Raw genomic sequence first — 18522 nt, 5'->3', positions numbered from 1 at the left:
AAAATTTTTCGTATATCTTGCCACCCAGAGACAACCACTCGTATTTCAATAAATATGTCTTTTCTGTGTATTTGATATTTATCCCTTATTTGTGTATGTGTTTGTGTACATATCTACATACACACACAAAAGAACTGTGAGTGTATCATCACAAAACATGTACAAATGTGTTTATGGAAGCACTATTCATAATCATCCTAAAGTAGAAGCAGCCTAAATATCATCAACAGTAGAATGGGTGAATAAGACATGTCTATTCACATATTGGAATCCTACACATCAGTGGAAATAAATGTATATATATCATCATGGTTGATACTCACAAACTTAGAACAAAAAAGGTCAGACACCAAATCAGACACAATCTATGACTCATTTATGCAAATTTCAGAAACAAACACACCAGTCTGTGGTGTTCAAAGTCAAGTAATGAGGACATGAACTAACATGATGGGGGTGAGATTGAAAAGAAGAAATAGTAAAAATTAAACAAGAGCATGAAACTTTTGTTTCCTATATGTGGGTACCAAAAGAGAAAAAGAAGGTTTACTTTGCAATTTTGAGTTAGTCGGTGACAGGAGGAGGGAAAACCAAGAGAAAGCCTTCATATAGACTAAGAACGTGGACTTATGACTAATTGACTTTGAGGTGGCAGTGGGATGTCTGCATGGAAGTCTCCCAGAAAGTTAAAGATTAAGAAAGAAGTTTTGGTAAGAGCTATGCATAATAGGAAATCTCATCTTTGTAAATATTTGAAACTATGCTAATGGATTAAAATGTTCAAGGGGCGCCTGGGTGGCGCAGTCGGTTAAGCGTCCGACTTCAGCCAGGTCACGATCTTGCGGTCCGTGAGTTCGAGCCCCGCGTCAGGCTGATGGCTCAGAGCCTGGAGCCTGTTTCCGATTCTCTGTCTCCCTCTCTCTCTGACCCTCCCCCGTTCATGCTCTGTCTCTCCCTGTCCCAAAAATAAATAAACGTTGAAAAAAAAATTTTTTTTAAAAATAAAATAAATAAAATGTTCAAGAAAAGGCTGTCACATGATCCAAGATCATGGACAATTCTTATTTCTTGTTTGGGGAAGAATAAAAATGTGCAAAGAAGGAACAAAAAATATTAGAAAATGTTAGCCATGATAACTGGAAGAAGGAAGAGAAGGACAAGAAGGAGTGGCTAAAGAATGGCATGGTGAATAGTTCATTACAGTGCTCACAAGCCAAATCTATGCTAAATTTATCTAATCCATGCAAACACAGTATTTTCTGAAATAAGTACCATTATTACCATTTACGGATGAGAGGACTGAGGTCAGAGAAGTTAGGTAATTTGCTAATTTTCTCATGTTTATGCAGTAAGTGGCAAAGTCTTAATTCAAATCTAGTACTTCTAGCTCTAGAGATCATGTTTTTAGCATTACAGTGGAAAAGAAGCAGAAAAATACCTTTGCTTTGGTATAAAGAAAAGAGTTATTGGGAGAAGATCTATTCAATCATTAAAAAATTTCAAAATCAAGATACATTAGTTGAGAATTTGCAATCATCAAATTGGCCTAAGACTTCCTTTGCAAGAATGAGTGAATGGTAATGGAGCCATTTGAAAGTGGAGAGAAAGGAGTTTATATAACATATTATTTATTTTATTTTTAATGTTTATTTATTTTTGAGAGAGAGAGATTGAACAAGCAAGGGGAAGGGCAGAGAGAAGGCGACAGAGAATTCGAAGCAGGTTGCATGCTGTTACTGCAGAGCCCAAGGTGGGGCTTGACCCACCTTGTAAGATCATGACCTGAGCTGAAGTCAGATGCTTGATCAACTGAGCCACTCAGGCACCCATATTACATATCTTTTAAAGGTCACACTGTTCCTCAACCCTGTCCCCTCCTACCCACCCCCACCCCCAGAATCTTGTACCTGAATAATTTTCCTGTCTGCAAGAACATCTTCCTTAAGTACCTATGTTTATCATAATCCTCTTATACCACAATATTCCCTTTCAATTTTGCTACTGGCTTCATTCTCTCACAGACTTGCTTTAAACTCCTTATTTTTGGAAGTGGTATTGAAAACTCAAGAGTATATCATATTCTTCCTCTTCTCACACCATTTTTGAATTGTGGAGAAAGTGTGTGTGTGTGTGTGTGTGTGTGTGTGTGTGTGTGTAGGGAAACCTCCATTGGAAAAATGAGTGAATTTTGCAAATGGAAATCTTTATTTTAGTGAAAAGGTAGAACTTTGTAGAAAAGTTGAATTTTTTCACAGTAGAACAGAGGATGTGCCAAGAAACTGCACTGAACTTTATGGGAAACATTGCCCTACATACTGAAACATTTGCCGTTGAGTAGAAATCAGGGAAAGAAGAGGTAAAGAAGAAAAAGTTTTCAGTAAGAGGGAAGTACATATTACTGTGGGCCACATATTAGGGGAACAGATAAGAGAAGTAGACAGAGATTCCAATTGGAATATTTACATGTTAGTAATATTGCCTTAATTACCACCAACCAGCCAGGCCCCGTAGCTCTAATATGGGGAAACTGAAGAAACAGACCCAGGGACAAAGTCAGGGATGTAAGACACTAGGGATGTATATATTTGAAAACTGTTAATTTATACATTATATTTTCCTTGTTATATAGAATCATAACTTCCTTAATACTACTTAAATTTCACATTTTTCAACTACATAACTTTGTTCTCAAATATCCTCTATTTTGTTCTCCAATCTTCTCTATTCATTAGATTATTTATTTATTTATTTATTGAATCTTCTCTATTCATTAGTTTATTCATTGAATTTATTTATTCATTAGTTTATTTATTAGTAGAGCTCAATCTCTACTTCAAGTTTAATGTTCTAAGACTTCTGCTAAAGAGTAAGAGACAATAAGAAGGCTGAATTTGGTTGTTCCTACCTCCAAATCAAAACAATAGCAGTGATTGGTCCTTTCTTTGTAATGGCAATTTTCAGAGAATAATTTTAATATATTTCAAAAACACCTATCTTCTTAGGTATGTGCAGATTCTCCTTGAAATCCTATTTTAGCTATTCAATCTTCCCAATATATTTTTCTTCTCTAAATAGAATGCAAAGGTAGATTTTACATTATTAGCACTTCATATTCCAAACATAAGTTATCCAAAGAAAACATTTTTAATGTACAACGAAAAGCATAGCAAAATTAAATAGCAAATTCACTACATTTTTTTTTTAGGACAAACAGATTAAATGTGCAGAAAATATGCAAAGCTGTAGTGTTTGCCATGTGTTAGCAAATTAAAAATTATCTCAAGAAAAGGAAAAGCCAAAGGGCAAACATCAGTACAATTTCCAAAGACTACGTAAAAATGATTTTAGCATTGTAAAAAAAGATTGGTGGAAACAATGATAAATATGGAGAAAGAATGTATTTTGTTAAGCAATGGTCTCCCCAGAATTACAGGATAAAAATTCAATTTTGCACCAACCATGTTCAAGTCTTCCAGAGATTATGATTTTCTACAGCTTTATTTTGCCATAACAAAGAATAGTTTAACATTGCATAAACCCAAAGTATAACTTTACTATGACACAAATCCTGAATTTACAATTGTATTAAATGAAACCGAAGCAGATTTACTCAGACTAATAGTATAAGCCATGTCCTAGAACAAGAAGCTGCTTGTGAAATTTGTTTCAGTTTGTGTCCATCTACATATTTCCTTTAAGAAAAAGATTCTAATGATTTATTTCTATTTTTACTTTATTTATTCTACTGGTGTTAGATGCACATTTTGTTGCTTTGCCTACAGTTTCCATAGTGGTTGGTAACACTCAAGCAATCTGAGAGTCCATCACCATGTTCATTCTTCCTGAATAAACCATTGTGATTTTCCATGTTGCTAAGTTATAACTTGCAAAAATTAGGATCAAATAAAGTAAATAGAACAACATTAAGCTGCAATTTCATTGTGAATTTATTGTATCTCCTTTCACTGAAATGTGTGATTCAAGGAAAAACAATATCATGATGTCATTTATTTTCCTATTGAATTAATCTGTGGGTTTTAGATTTTGAAAGGAATTAAGAGGAAATGAAGGAGAGTGGTAGTTATAAGAAGTGTTTGGTACTGGAATAATAGAGAACAGGTTGAAATTGACAGATCATCAAAGTGCCACTGGAATTTTATTGTGAATTCAGAAATGCTGGAGAAGGAAATATAATTTCATTGAATCTAAACCATAAGCCACATGAAGCATAAGTCAACTTTGTTTATTGAGGCACCTAGCACAGAATGTACTAAGTACATACTTGGTAAAGATGGAATTCAATTTCCCTCTGTAGCTAAGCTGCACAGAACTTGATTGTAATTTGCCTTCAGTTCTCACTCTTAATGTTGGGATTCCTTAGACTCTGGTATTAGCCTTACACTCTTTGCTACTGACTCACACTCCAATATCCATGCCTTTAGATACCACCTCTATGATAATGATTCCCAATACGTATCTCCAGACCTAATGTCTCCTCTGACTACTGATTACTACACCCAACTTCATAATATTTGTACTCACATAACTAAGAAATACTTCAGCGTAACATGGCTAAAATAGAATCATCACAGCTGATAACACACATATAATTAAACCTATATTCTCTACCAGTCTGGTCTCTCTCAGTAAATACCATCAACATCCACTCAATTACTAAATTTCCAACCAGTAACTATTCTTTCTCTCTTTCTTTAACTCATGACCCACATGCAATCCATCAGTAAATTTTGTTGACTTTACCTTTGAAATGCATTCTAGGTCAACTTAGATCTATCGAATTTTCTAGCTCACCAAATATACTATAGTCTAAAACACTACAAGTCCTTTCCTGGGAAGTTTCAGAACTCATCTCTCAGTTTTTACCTCTGCCTCTACTTTCCATTTTTGAGTAGGCATAGGCATGTTTTATACAAAATCAGGCAATGTCATTACTGCTTAAAACCCTCCAGTGACTCCCTATTGCTCTTAGAATATAATCCAATTTCTTAGCAATGGCCACCATCCAATCTGTGATATGGCCTCACCTATCACTATAATGTATCTTTTGCCACTCTTTCCTTTTCACTAGATTCCAGGTACATTGGCCCTCTTTCTGTTTCTTGAATATAAATTCATACAATGCCATATGTGTTCACTATCCTTTTACATAAACATTTTATCATCTTATCTTGCATGACTGTCTTGTTCTGTGTTATTAGGCCTTACCATCCAAAATATTCTTCCTCTGAGCCTCATTACTTATTTAATTTTGTCCATTTCACTAATTGTGTGAAATTATTTTATTGTTTTATTTGTTTAGTTGCTTATTTTCTTTCACCCCCTCACCCCTCCATGCGTCAAGAATGTAAGTCGGAAACATGTCCACATGGCTACCACTGTATCCCCAGTGAGAACAGCACACAACACATAGTAGATGCTAAAAACACTTGTTTAATAAATGTTAAAAATAATTATTTTATCTAGAGTAAAGAAAAAATAAAGCTTAAATTGTTCTTTACTCATTTTAACTCACTATTTTGTTATTTGCTTGATATTGCATAATTGTAGATTCATTAAATTTATCACATGGTTAAAGTATTTTTATTGTGTAAATATTTAAATAAGAGAACAAAGAACACCATGATAGTCTTTTTAATGGAAGTCTTGAAGGTATGTAGAGTGACCAGGCAGGGATCTCAAAGTCTAAGAGGAAAAAATGGATACAAAGAGGAAACAAAAAGATCAAAATCAATAGTCCTTTATGTTCTAGAGACAACACATAGCAGATGCCAGTTGAACACTAGGAGAACCAGTTGGTTAATCCTTTCTTCTCTGAGAGTTTCATGGTGGTGGGATAGATTCCTTAGGCTTGGGAGTTCAGTTTTAAAACCAAGACAAGTTGGTCACCCTAGTTGAAAATAAGGACTTTTGCTATTTATCTTTTTAATATATTCCCCTTTACTTCTTTCCCATCTACTTCTATAAATAAAAGCCCTTAGAAAACTATAAAAATAGCTTTGTTGGTTTTGAAAATATATGAGAGGGGAGAACAGTTGAGACTGTCCTGTTTTTCAGTGGAACTAATTAAGAAGCAAGTAGATGCTGCTGAGCATGAGGAGTGATGACTAAAAAACTTCAATAGGAAGGATGATACAATCCTGGGAAGAAGAGGAAGGAGAGTATCAGAATCTCCATCTTTAACTAGCAGTTGAGTTCACTAACATTTTGTTGGAGGAAGTTGTTGAGAGACCATGACCATCAGTTGGCCCATGAGCTGGATCCAAGCAGTTGGGGCTCATTACCCTTCTCCAGTCCTTGGAATGTACTTTCTGCCCACTGTTCCCATAGCTAGAGTCTCTTCAAGGACAAAACCTTGACAGAGTAATATGTTGTTGAGACCATCTGGACTATCTATACATGTGGCTGAACCCTGTTGAGGCCTCTGTACATACCTTTAAGATCTGTTGGGCAAATGCAGAGATCTGCTCCTTTTGAAGCCACCCAAGACAAGCCTCATATGTAACTTTCCTTGCTTGGTTAAAAACCTGCCACCTACCACTCTGGGTGGTCTGCTTTTTTTCTTATTGAGTCTCTCCCTGCCCTCCATGTAAGGGGCCAGTTTCAGATTTCACCTGGAGAACTCCTGAGGTTGTGATCCAACACATTTATTGTGATTACTGATGTATTTGTATTTATTTTGTTGTGTACTTTTAATTTACTTAGCTATTTCTTTTTTTAATTTATTTTAAAATTTTAATTCATTTTTGAAAGACAGAGACAGAGCACTAGTGGGGGAAAGGCAGAGAGAGAGGGAGACACAGAATCTGAAGCAGGCTCCAGGCTCTGAGTTGTCAGCACAGAGCCTGACACAGGGCTGGATCCCACAAACTGTGAGATCATGACCTGAGCACTTAACGAACTGAGCCACCCAGGCACCCCTTTAGTTAGCTATTTCTATGCATGATATCTCTGTCTTTTTTGTAGTCATTTCTTTATCTTTTTCCCCCTCCTACTCAACTGGACCTTTGTGTGTGTGTGTGTGTGGTTACCTTTAAGTTTTAATGCTGATACCTCATTTAAGTATAAAGCTAATGAATATTCTTACCCTTCTCCCAAATAATATAAGAGCTTTAGAACACTCTATAACCCATCTAACCAACCTTTTGCATATTCTAGATGTGCAGTGTTTTCAGTCACTTTATCTCCAAATTGATTATTAATATTATATTATCATATTTTATACATTATTGATATTACTATATTATCCTATTGTCTTATATAGTTAGTGATATTTTTTAGATTTACCTATATGAATCAGTTTCTTTACTTACCATTCTTTCTTTACATCCCTTTCTTTCTGAATTCAGTTTACTGCTACCTAAATTGTATCTTTTAGATTTCCCTCAGTAAAGGATGTAATAGAAACTAATGATTTTTTGTCTGAAAACATCTCTTTTAACCTTCATTAGTAAATTAGTGTATAGACAGGTAAAACCTGCTGTAATAGGTATTTTCACTTAACACAGTTGAGTTATGATTCTTCTATTCTACATCTTCTACTATTCTTGTTGAAAAGTTTGCTGTAAACCTAATCTGCTCCTCTTTAAATACCTATTTTGTCTTCTAGCTATTTTTTAATTTATGTTTGTTTGTGAGGGAGATTTATTGGATTTATCTTGAGATTCATTTAACTTCCTGAAGAAATAGGTAAATAGGTAGATTTATATAAATAGATTTATACAGACATACAGATACTTTTCAAAAGTTATATATATTAATATCACAACTCTTGAACATTTTTCATATATTACTTTTTAAGGTTCCTTATGCTTGTTGTCTTTCTGGCTCTTATTAGACACATGTTGGACCATCTCACCCATTTTTTTGTGTCTCACATGCTCTTTCTTATCACTTTTACTTCCTCATTGTTTCTCTGGTAATGTTATGGACAATTTATTCAGCTCTTCATGTTAATTATATCTTAGCTATATTTAATATATCTGTTTATTAATTTTAATGATTATATTATTATTTGTAAAATTATAATTGCCACTCATGGAAAATGCTCTTGTTCTTTTGCTAATATCTTGTTTATTTCATATATTTTCTCCCCATCTTTCATTTTTAATTATTTTAAGTATTTTCTAATCTATGTTTAGTAATCTCATTATCAGAATGTTTTGGTGTCTCTAATATTGCTCTTTGATCTTTCAGTTGAATTTCATTCAAGATTTACTCATTATTTGATAATTATAGATTTGAACTCCTGCTTAGCTTGGCTTTATATTCATAATTCCTAAATCCTTTCTTGGGCGTGTGCCCTTCCAAAGAATTTTGGAGACTGAATCCACAAGGTACCAATCCAGAAATACTTTTTTTTTTTTTTTTTTTGTTAAATCCTCTCTGTGGAGTTTCTCTGTTCTTGTTAGTAGTATCAATTCAACCACCATACCTGTGTAAAAGATTTTCATGAGAGATTTTTCAATCTCTTGTCCTTGAAATCCCAAGACTCTTGACAGAGATTCAAAAATGTCTCAGACAACCAAAAGATCAGTGACTCCTTATCAATCATTTCCACATTTTCTTCTTCAGTTCGGCCTCTGAAGATTTCCTTAAAGTATTTCTCTGAGTTTTGTATTTCAAGTAATATTTGTTATACTTTACCTAGTTTTCTATAAATTTTGATAAGATTCTTTGTTTTTGGTTTATAATATTTGATGTATATATTTGACGGAAATAGAGCTACTTTAATTTCATTTTTATTTTGGTTCTGTAAAATAAAGAACTTGTAACTAATTATGAGTGAAGCAAGAGTCATTTGTATTTCAAGAGTAAAAAAGTAAGACCAAATATGTATCCTTTCTCTTTACACACACACACAGACTATTCTGGACTTTGGCTGAGGAGCTGTTTATGGAATATAGGTCATGAGGCTTAGTCATCCCAATTCCCTTTCATTCTCAGTTTCTTTTCCTGTTATCACTGATCTGCCATTTCAGCTCAAGTCATGGACTTGTTCACAACTAATATGAGAAATGAGGACTGGAATTTTTGTATGAAGAAAAGGAAATGCCAAAAGAAAGATATCCGATAAAATTAGAAAAGAAGAGAATCACTCTGACCACTTATGCATATATCTATATATCTGCATGTATGTGTGTTTGCTTGTCAGAGAAATAGATACATATATGTATGTATTATATATCCATGTATGTATTTCAGTGATATTATTGGAACTCAAGATTTCATAGCTAAAATAATTTTCTATGCCCAGAGTGTGTACCTATTTGCATTTGTTTTCATAATTATTTCTATAATTGGTTCTACAAGTAAATGCAGAAATAGCTGGCTTATTCCTACCACCTGCTTGGTAGAGATATACAGAGAAGGCAATAATACATATTTAATTTATTCTTATTTTTCCCACAAATCATACAATCACAATATTGGAATGATATTCCACTTAGTATTCTGTTCCTACATTCAAACAGCCGGGTTCTTTAATAGAAAATAGATGCTCTTTATGAGAATTAAATGGTCAAATATAGAGAGGTAGATGACTAATTGTAAGTGCTATTTGAATAAATTTGCATATGAAAGGACCTCTAAAAACTTCTTTTAAGAAAAAGAATTTTGTAGGTGCATGTGTTATCCATAAATCATTTTATTTAGGATGATTCCTTTCCCATAATCATGCCAATATCTCTGGAATCAAAACAAAAGTTCCAAAGTTTTTTGATAAGATCTTTTTCATGTCTCTCAATCAATTGGTTATCTACTTAGTAAGTTATCTGTTTTATGTGGAACAGAACCATATCTGTTTTATATGGTACATTCTTAGGACCTGATCAAAATGCAGAAGAAAAAACATAATGGAAAATATATTTAGAAATGAAAAGAAAAAAAAAGAGAGAAAGGGGAAAAGGGAGAAAGAAGGAAATTTGGATCAACAAGCATAGTGAATTTGATAGATGAACATGTAAATTAAGAAACATTGCTATTGTTTTAAATATTCATATAAATCTTTAAGTCAATTATTTAAAATTTTGTTATTCAAGAATTATTTTTCTTGATATTTAACATATTACATGAAAACAAAAAGCACTTAATAATATGGATGAAGAGATAGCTAATTCATAATCATCTGGGGAAAAATTGATATGAATAATTGAACAGAATTGTTTAACTTTTTGAAACCTGAAGTAATTGTGGGCCCGGAAGGAGAATGAAGGATAAGACATTGTGTAAGTGTGTAATGCACTTGCATACTTTATATGAGCAGATTCTGCTCTCACATAGTTAACCTGGTCAAGTGTACAAAATTACAAACAAGGCAATGTTATCATTTTATTCTCTATAAAATATAGATTCCCTTTTCTAAGATGATGCTACTAATTTCAGTCTTGTTGATGGGGTGATCATTTAATGGCTCCAGGCAATTCTGTCACTGTTCCTCAAAACACTAATTTCAAACATATGCTGTGCTAATAGAGGGCCAGAAAGTATTATCACCTTTCCACAAAATTCAAGCCTGCAAAAAAAAAAAAAAAAAAGGTTTTTTAAACAATACAAAAAATATCTTAAAGAACTTGCTTAAAAAGCCATTTATTAATAGAAGAAATTTTCTTTAATTTCATTCTTTAATTTTATTTTTTCATGAGACTAAAGGTTTCATTTGTAATGGAGATTACTATTTCTTTAAAATGCAAGTGTTATTACCAGAAACAGGTGCAATGCAATAATACTTTTAAAGGATAACAGATGAACATGAAAAAAATGTACACAACATGTTACCTCTATATTAAATAAATTGTTCCATTTATCTTATGAATAATCTTCTGGATATCTCCCATGTCAAAGACATAACAGGGAGTCTTCTGGGTAGGCAAAAATGAGCAGGATCAAGGCATAAACAACCATCTATAATACAAGAGACAATCTGTTGAGTACTATAGTAGAGGTACAAAATATGTTGGAAATATATAGAAAAAGAAGAGTAATTCCTTCACTGGGTGTCAAGACAAGCTTCATTGAGATGTTAGCTGAGGTGGCCCTGAAAAAAATGGGTAGAAAGAATATGGAGGTGGAGAGAAAGTGGTGAACCAAAATATTGTTTAAAAAAAAAACATGTGTTTAAGACATAACCTGAGTACAGGGCACAGGGGAAAATAGTAGGAGATAAACTTGAGAGGTAGAATTAGGACTCACGAGAGAATTAGGGGCAGAGTCTTAGAATGGTAGAACAGGAGCAGCTGACTGAAGCCGCTGAACACTCTGCTAAATATTTCAGCTTTTCTTGTACAAACAACAGAGTGGATTTTTTTTATCCCAGCATGGTGATTTATATGGCATCATCAGAGCTGTGTATTAGGATAAGATTTCATGATTATGTTCATGCCAGGACAAGGACTGTATTATACAGGATTCTCTGTACTTTTAAACTTGAACATCAGAATAAAATATGGTTGCAAAACATACATTTGCATATACAAAAAATTTTCAAAAAAATTTCAAAAAAATTTCAAGCATATACAAAAAAATTTCAAAGACAACCAGCTATCTAATTTGGATCTAAAGTGGTGAGGATGAAACACTTTCATATGAAATAATTAAATAATTGAGATCAGATTATGTATCTTTATAGCTTATTTAATTTTGCTTCTGTAGATAAATGCACAATATGTGTTTGAAGATGATTTAAAAGTCTTCAGTAGTTTTTATATTGCAATATCAAAATATATTTTTGTTGTTTCAGATGATGGTGCCTGTCAATTAACTGAACAACACTGGTAAGTTGGTTTTTCTCTTCTCAAATCTGTGTAGAATGTTTTTCTTTCTGATATTCAAAAGGATCTATGTTGCCTATGAAATCTGCAAAAACATGAACACTTACATAGACTGAAAGTCAAGCATGCCCTGAGGTCAGCTATATTTTTTTCCAGGGATTTAACCTCTCCCTTTTTACTTCTGAACTAAGCCAAGACTGGAAATCAGAAAGTATCCTGTACATGTTCACCAGGAGTATAGGAGGGGCATTATTGTCCAAACGTTTTCCATTAAATGTGTACCATATGTTTGCCCAGGGATGACTCTGAGAAAACACCCAAATATTCATACCACCAAAGGCCATATATATATATATATATATATATATATATGCAGATGGTCATGATGTACACACAGACTGATTGTCATTTTTCCAGTCTCATAACTGACTAAATATGACTTTGTTTTAGTTGAATCAGCATACTGGACAGCAGAAATCAAAGGACAGTTTTCTGTTTTTGTTAGGAACATGCTTGTTCGTGACTCCTTTTGTGGACTTCTATTGGGTAACATTTTACGTTGGGGAGTGAAACAGGTATTAAATGTTGTGGGAAGTAATATTAATGATCGTAATGAAATATCTGCTGCAATAGTATGCTCTCAAAAGGGAAAAAGAAAGAAAGAAAGAAAGCAACAAAAAACTGGTTCTTGCCAGCTCCCAGTTCTGCTTTCCCCTTTAATTAACTGATTATTTCAGGGTAAACTGTGAAGGGTCAGAAAAAGTCAATCTGGTTTAGTTAAATAATTTTCAAGTGTATGAGATAAAATTTTACAGAAAATAAATGTATTTTTTTAATAGTACAGTCTATGCAAAGGCTATCCTATCATCACCTTGCAATAGTCAAAATATAAAAATCAATAGTGGTTAGGGGGGTTAGAGAGATCTAAACATAACATAAGTAAATATCATTATTGGTGTCCTTGAAAGTACTTGACTTTTGCCTTCAAAATATAGTAGGTTGTCATTGTTTTTGTATCATGTTACCATTGACATTAATCAGTGTTATCCAGTCTAATTGTTAAGCTTATTCAGATTTCAAGGAGATTATCAGGAAGGCAGGATAGAAGTCTGACTAGGTTGGATGAGTCAGTAACAGTATATAATGAAGCTAAGAGGCCTTAGTTGTCCAGTCTTAGAAGGAAATGTGAAGGCTTTTCTGGAAGCTGTATTCCCCTAGGAGGCTGGAGAAGACCATGGAAGTAGAAATTCTAAAATCAGTCTGAAGCTTTCTGCTCAAACTTTTCCTCTAAATGAGTGTTTCTTCACCCAAATGGCATGTCAGAATCACCTGGGGTATTGAAAAAAAATTACTTAATACCTGGGCCCCACCCAGACCAGTTAATTCAGTCTCTCTGGGTGGAGCTTAGCATGATGCTCCAGCTTGCTGGTGAGTCCAGGAGCAACTGGAGTTGAGAAGCAGTGTCATATATTAGGGCTTGACATTTTTTGGCAAATTCCCAAGTGATATTGATTTTACTGCTCCATGGACTACAGTTTAGGTAATAGAGGCCTACCCGCCCCCATAAGTTTTTCCACATGTCCCAGGAGGGTCAGTATTACTTGGGAGTAGTTACCTTTTTTTCCAAAGATGAGGGGAGTGAAGGAAAGGGTAGAAAGGAGAAAAAGGACATCCAAAAATGGCACATCGTGTAGATTTGTGTAGAATATTCAGTTCCCCACATGATTGAATTTGAAAGGCAATGGAAAAATTCCTGCATTCCAAAATATCTAATCTCATGAAATAATATGATGCCTGAATTTGCAGTATTATAATTCATTTCATTTTACTGCTTTTTAAACTGAATGTACAAATACTATTCTTTGGTACAATTGTTACAAATATAGAGGATCAAGAAAGAGGGGCAGAATTGGCAGGAATCTGAATTTTAATAATCATTCCAGGTGATGTAATCAAGAATGAAGCTTAGAAATTAACATTGTCAAAATGTCCATACTACCCAGAGCAGTCGATAGATTCAATATAATCCCTGTTAAAATGCCAACAGCATTTTTCACAGAACTGGAACAAATAATTCTAAAATTTGTATGGAACAAAATACCACAAAAGCCAAAGCAATCTTTAGATAAAATCAAAAAGCTAGTGTTTTCACAATTCCAGGTTTCAAGATATACTACAAAGCTGGAGTAAGTAATCAAAATAGTATGGTACTGGCACAAAAATAGACACACAAATCAGTGGAACAGAATAGAGAGCCCAGAGTGGGGTTTACCCACACTCATATGGTCAGTCTATGACAAATGAGGCAAGAATATGCAAAGGAAAAAAGTCTCTTTAATAAATGGTGCTGGGAAAACTGGACAGCTACATACAAAAGAATGAAACTGGACCACTTTCTTATACCATACACAAAATTAAACTCAAAATGAATTAAAGACTAAATGTGAGAACTGAAACTAACAATCTTAGAAGAGAACATAGGCATTAATTTCTCTGACATCAACCTTAGCAATATGTTTCTAGATATGTCTCCAAAGGCAAGGAAAACAAAAGTAAACATAAACAATTCAAACTATATCAAAATAAAAAGCTTTTGCACAGTGAAGGAAAGCATCAACAAAATAAAGACAACCTGATGAATAAGAAAATGTATTTGCAAATGATATACCCAATAGAGAGTTAATATTCAAGATATATAAAGAAGTGATGCAGACCAACACCAATAAACAAATAAATTCATAAATACATAAGTAAAATATGATTAAAAATGTACCTAAACAGCCATTTTTTTTCTAAGGAGACTTCACAGATGGCCAATAGACACATAAAAAGATACTCAACATCACTAATCATCAGGGGAATGCAAATCAAAACTATAATGAGATATCATCTCACACCTGTCACAAGGACTAAAATCAAGAAAACAAAAAATAACAAGCATTGGTGAGGATGTGGAGAAAAAGGAATCCTTCTACACTATTGGGGGGAATATAAATTGGTGCAGTCACTGTGGAAAACAATATGAAGTTTCCTCAAAATGATAAAAACAGAAATACAATGTAATCCAATAATTCCACTACTGGGTATTAACCTAAAGAAAACAAACAAACAAACAAACAAAATACTAAGTTGAAAAGATATATGCACCCCTACATTTATTGCAGCATTATTTACAATAGCCACAATGTGGAAGCAACCTAAGTGTCCATTGATAGACAAAGAGATGGGGAGATTTGGTGTATGTGTGTATGTAAGTGTACATGTGCATGTATATATGCACACACACATGTATACATACATAATGGAATATTGCAGAGCCATGGAAAAGGGTGATATCTTGCCACTTGGGACAATATAGATGGACCTAGAGGGTATCATGGTAATAATTCAGACTGAGAAAGACAAATACCTTATGATTTTACTCCTATGTGGAATCTAAAAAACAAAACAAAGGAATAAACGAAAAAAGCAGAACCAGACCTATAAATTCAGAGAACAAGCTAATGGTTTCCAGAAGAAAGGGAGGTGGGGATAGGCAAAATGGGTGAAGGGGAGTGGAAGATACAGGTGTCCAGTTCTGGAATAAATAAGTCATGGAAATAAAAGGCACAGCATAGTCATTGACTATAGTCAATGATTTTGTAAGAGCATTGTCTGATGACAAATGGTAGCAACACTTGTGGTGAGCATGGGCTCAAAAGCCAAAAAGTTTGAATTTGAGTCCCAGAGCATAACTATAGAGAAGTTGAATCACTATCTTCTACACCTGAAACTAATGTAAAATTGTGTGTCAACTATACTCATATAAAAAATATTTTAAGCAAGAATGGAGCTTAGAAGCCATTGTTTTAGACTATACACTACTTTTTTTCCTGGCCTTCTTGTAATATATGACATATACCTCTTCTTTAATATTTTATATATACAATTCCATATGTTAATAGAGGTCCAATATAACAGCAAAATAATAATAATAGTTAAGTTATATGGTGCTTACTGTTTTGTTAGGCACTATTCTGAGTGCTTCATATTCTTTAAAACAATCCCAGATAATGTATACTTTTGCTATTATTGTCTTTACATGTAGGGAAACTGGGAAACAGAATGTTAAATTGCCTAAACTCACATAGCTAATAAGTGGTAGAACTGGGATTCAAACTCAAACTTTTTGGCTTTTGAGCCCATGCTCTACTAAACTACCAACTGTGAATTAATACACATATTCAACAAATGTTTCTGGAGCAGCTTCTATACAGCAAGTGCTAGGAATGGATCAGTAAGCACAACAAAATATGTGCCTTTATGAAGATTCCTATCTCATGGGAGACATAGGCTCTTATTTTTAGAAGAGCCAGAATTTTATAAAAGAACTTAGAATTCATGGCAATAAGACATGAGCTTCAAATGTGATCATTCCATTTGCTTTCTGAGTGACCTTAGCAAATCGCTTTATCTCTTTAGTAATCCAATGAAATAATATGAAAGGATATCTAAATGAGTTATTTTCATTACTTACATCATAATTGACTATAATAAAAAATGTTTTGTGTGTGTGTTTGACTTAAAAAATGTCTTAGTTGAAAGAGATTTATTTCCCCATTGCAATAGACAGAAAGAGCATCATGAAAACACCACTTATCAGGAAGGTGTTGGGGGGCAGTTTTAGTGGTGTTAGTAGGGGGGATGATTGTCATAATTATGGCAATGTTTGAGATGATGAAATTGATGGTAAAAACTACCACTCATTATGCACTTACTGTAGCTCAGATGTTATGCACTAAACTTCTTATATTATCATTTTATTTAATCCATTTCACAATCCTATGAAGTAGTACAGTTATTGCCCATAATATAGAGCTGGCAAATAAGGGATTAGAAAGTTTAAATATCTCACCCACGTCACATAACTAAATAAGTAATGGATTCATGCATCAATTATCTCTTATTATGTAATAAACTTCCCTAAATCTCATTGATGTAAAATAGCCATTTGTTATTCCTCATGATTGTTACAGGGGGCAGCTATTCTACTTTCCCTGTTTTCTGGGGCCACTTATGTGACTACATTCAACTAGGGTATTAATGAAGTTCACAGTTTTCCAAGTGGCCTCTCTTACTACATGATAAATAATCTGCCAGAGGCCCTCCACATAATCTTTCTCTCTAGCAGAATAAGTTAGACTTGCACATAACATGCAGCTTATTTCCAAGGAGTGTTCCAAAGGACAAGCCGCACTACAAGTGCCTCACCTAGCAACATACTTGCTAAAGTCCCATTGGTCAAAATAAACCACATGGTCAAGCCCAGACTCAATGTAGGAAGGAACCAAACAAAGACAAAAATACCTAGAGGCATGGTTCGGTCTCCTATACCAGGTATGGCTAACCCCAAGAGTCGTCGTGCTTTTAATTACTACAGTATATTCCTTCCCTGGAGATATTAAAAGTAACACTGGAAGGAAACATACCACATAGTGTTGTTTAAGAGACATCATAGGCCGACTTGACCTGACCTTATTCCAACAATGATGAGTACATCTAAGTACTCAAGAGGAAATTTATTATAGAAGATTCAATACTGAGGTTCTTTTGAAGCTTCGTAGTTCAAGAATTCAGAGGTTTGGAAGGATCTCTCTATAGTCTGATTACCAAATACAGACAAGGCATAGTTAACAAAGTTGTGAAAGCTATTGACACACTGGATTTCTACTCTTTCCCTAATGTAAGATTCTATTTTCATAAGTGCACATCTGCATGCAGGTGAACAACAAAAGGGTCAACAATGATATTTTGTCTACTTAGATTACCAAATTGCATCTTACTTGAATCCTCAAGATTGAACCCAAAGCATACAGAGAGGGTCTGAAAGATTCAGAAGGCAAAAGGCTCCTACATTTCCCAATGGCACATCTAAAATGTGGAGATCTATCTTAATGTGAGTTTGTGAATAACAGGATTTTTAATACCTTGTGCCTCAATGGGCCTATCAAAATGAGTTAGATAGAAAACAAATGCCATGCTTATCCAGAACTTTATCATTGTGGTGATCAGTTTTCCCAGTCTGTACCATACAACCCTTACTTAAGACCTAGGAGAATCTAGATGGTCCAATAGCCTTAATAATATAAAGAGTCTTGCCTCACTGCTTTTCAGGCTTTTTTTTTTTTTTTTTTTTTTTTTTTTTTTTTCCTCTAGGAGCTCCACAGAGAACATCTGTCTCTAGGACTATAAATTTGGTACTTTTTACCAGCTCTAAATTTTCTCTATTGCTTAAGAGTATTAGAGATCACAGCTTACTCCCATCATTTAGGGACTAACAATGTGGAAAATTGAGTGAACTCAATATGATCACCACTCAAGAGTTCTCCCTGTGAACCAAAGTCTTCTTTAAATTTTGAAATAACTTCCAAACAAGAAGGCAGAAAGGAAAAGTGTGTGTGAGAAAACATGTGTTTTTTGTTTGTTTGTTTGTTTGGTTGGTTTGTTTTTGTTTGTTTGTTTCTGCTTTTCCTTGGCACAAAATGGAAGTGTAGTTTCCTCTGTCATGACAGGAAGCAGGATCCATTTTTCATGTTATTTCAGGGAGTTCTGTTTTAAGAGTCAATAAAAACTGAATCCTTGTTGCTGGAAGAGAAAATGGAAGAAAAAATGGAAGAGAACTAATGCCCTAATATATCAAATAGGGATTTCTAAGTTGTACCAACAAAATAATTTGGTGCATGTACAAATGAGGATT

The 18522-nt window shown here is 33.9% G+C and overlaps 1 long non-coding RNA gene across 1 annotated transcript in view; it reads left to right on the top strand.

Moving 5' to 3' along the window:
* LOC121020822 (uncharacterized) overlaps window positions 1-18222 on the top strand; it is a 959466-nt gene extending 941244 nt beyond the window's left edge. Inside the window, exons 7-8 of the long non-coding RNA XR_005786304.1 lie at window positions 11756-11789; window positions 17982-18222. This is a non-coding gene — a long non-coding RNA (uncharacterized LOC121020822). The remainder of the gene's footprint in view (window positions 1-11755; window positions 11790-17981) is intronic.
* The last annotated feature ends 300 nt before the right edge of the window (window positions 18223-18522 follow it).

This window comes from Herpailurus yagouaroundi, unplaced genomic scaffold (assembly GCF_014898765.1).
Source record: "Herpailurus yagouaroundi ecotype Mexico unplaced genomic scaffold, PumYag 252, whole genome shotgun sequence".
Taxonomy (NCBI): domain Eukaryota; kingdom Metazoa; phylum Chordata; class Mammalia; order Carnivora; family Felidae; genus Herpailurus; species Herpailurus yagouaroundi.
Note: the sequence above shows the minus strand (reverse complement) of the source record. Positions and strands in the feature narration are given on the sequence as shown.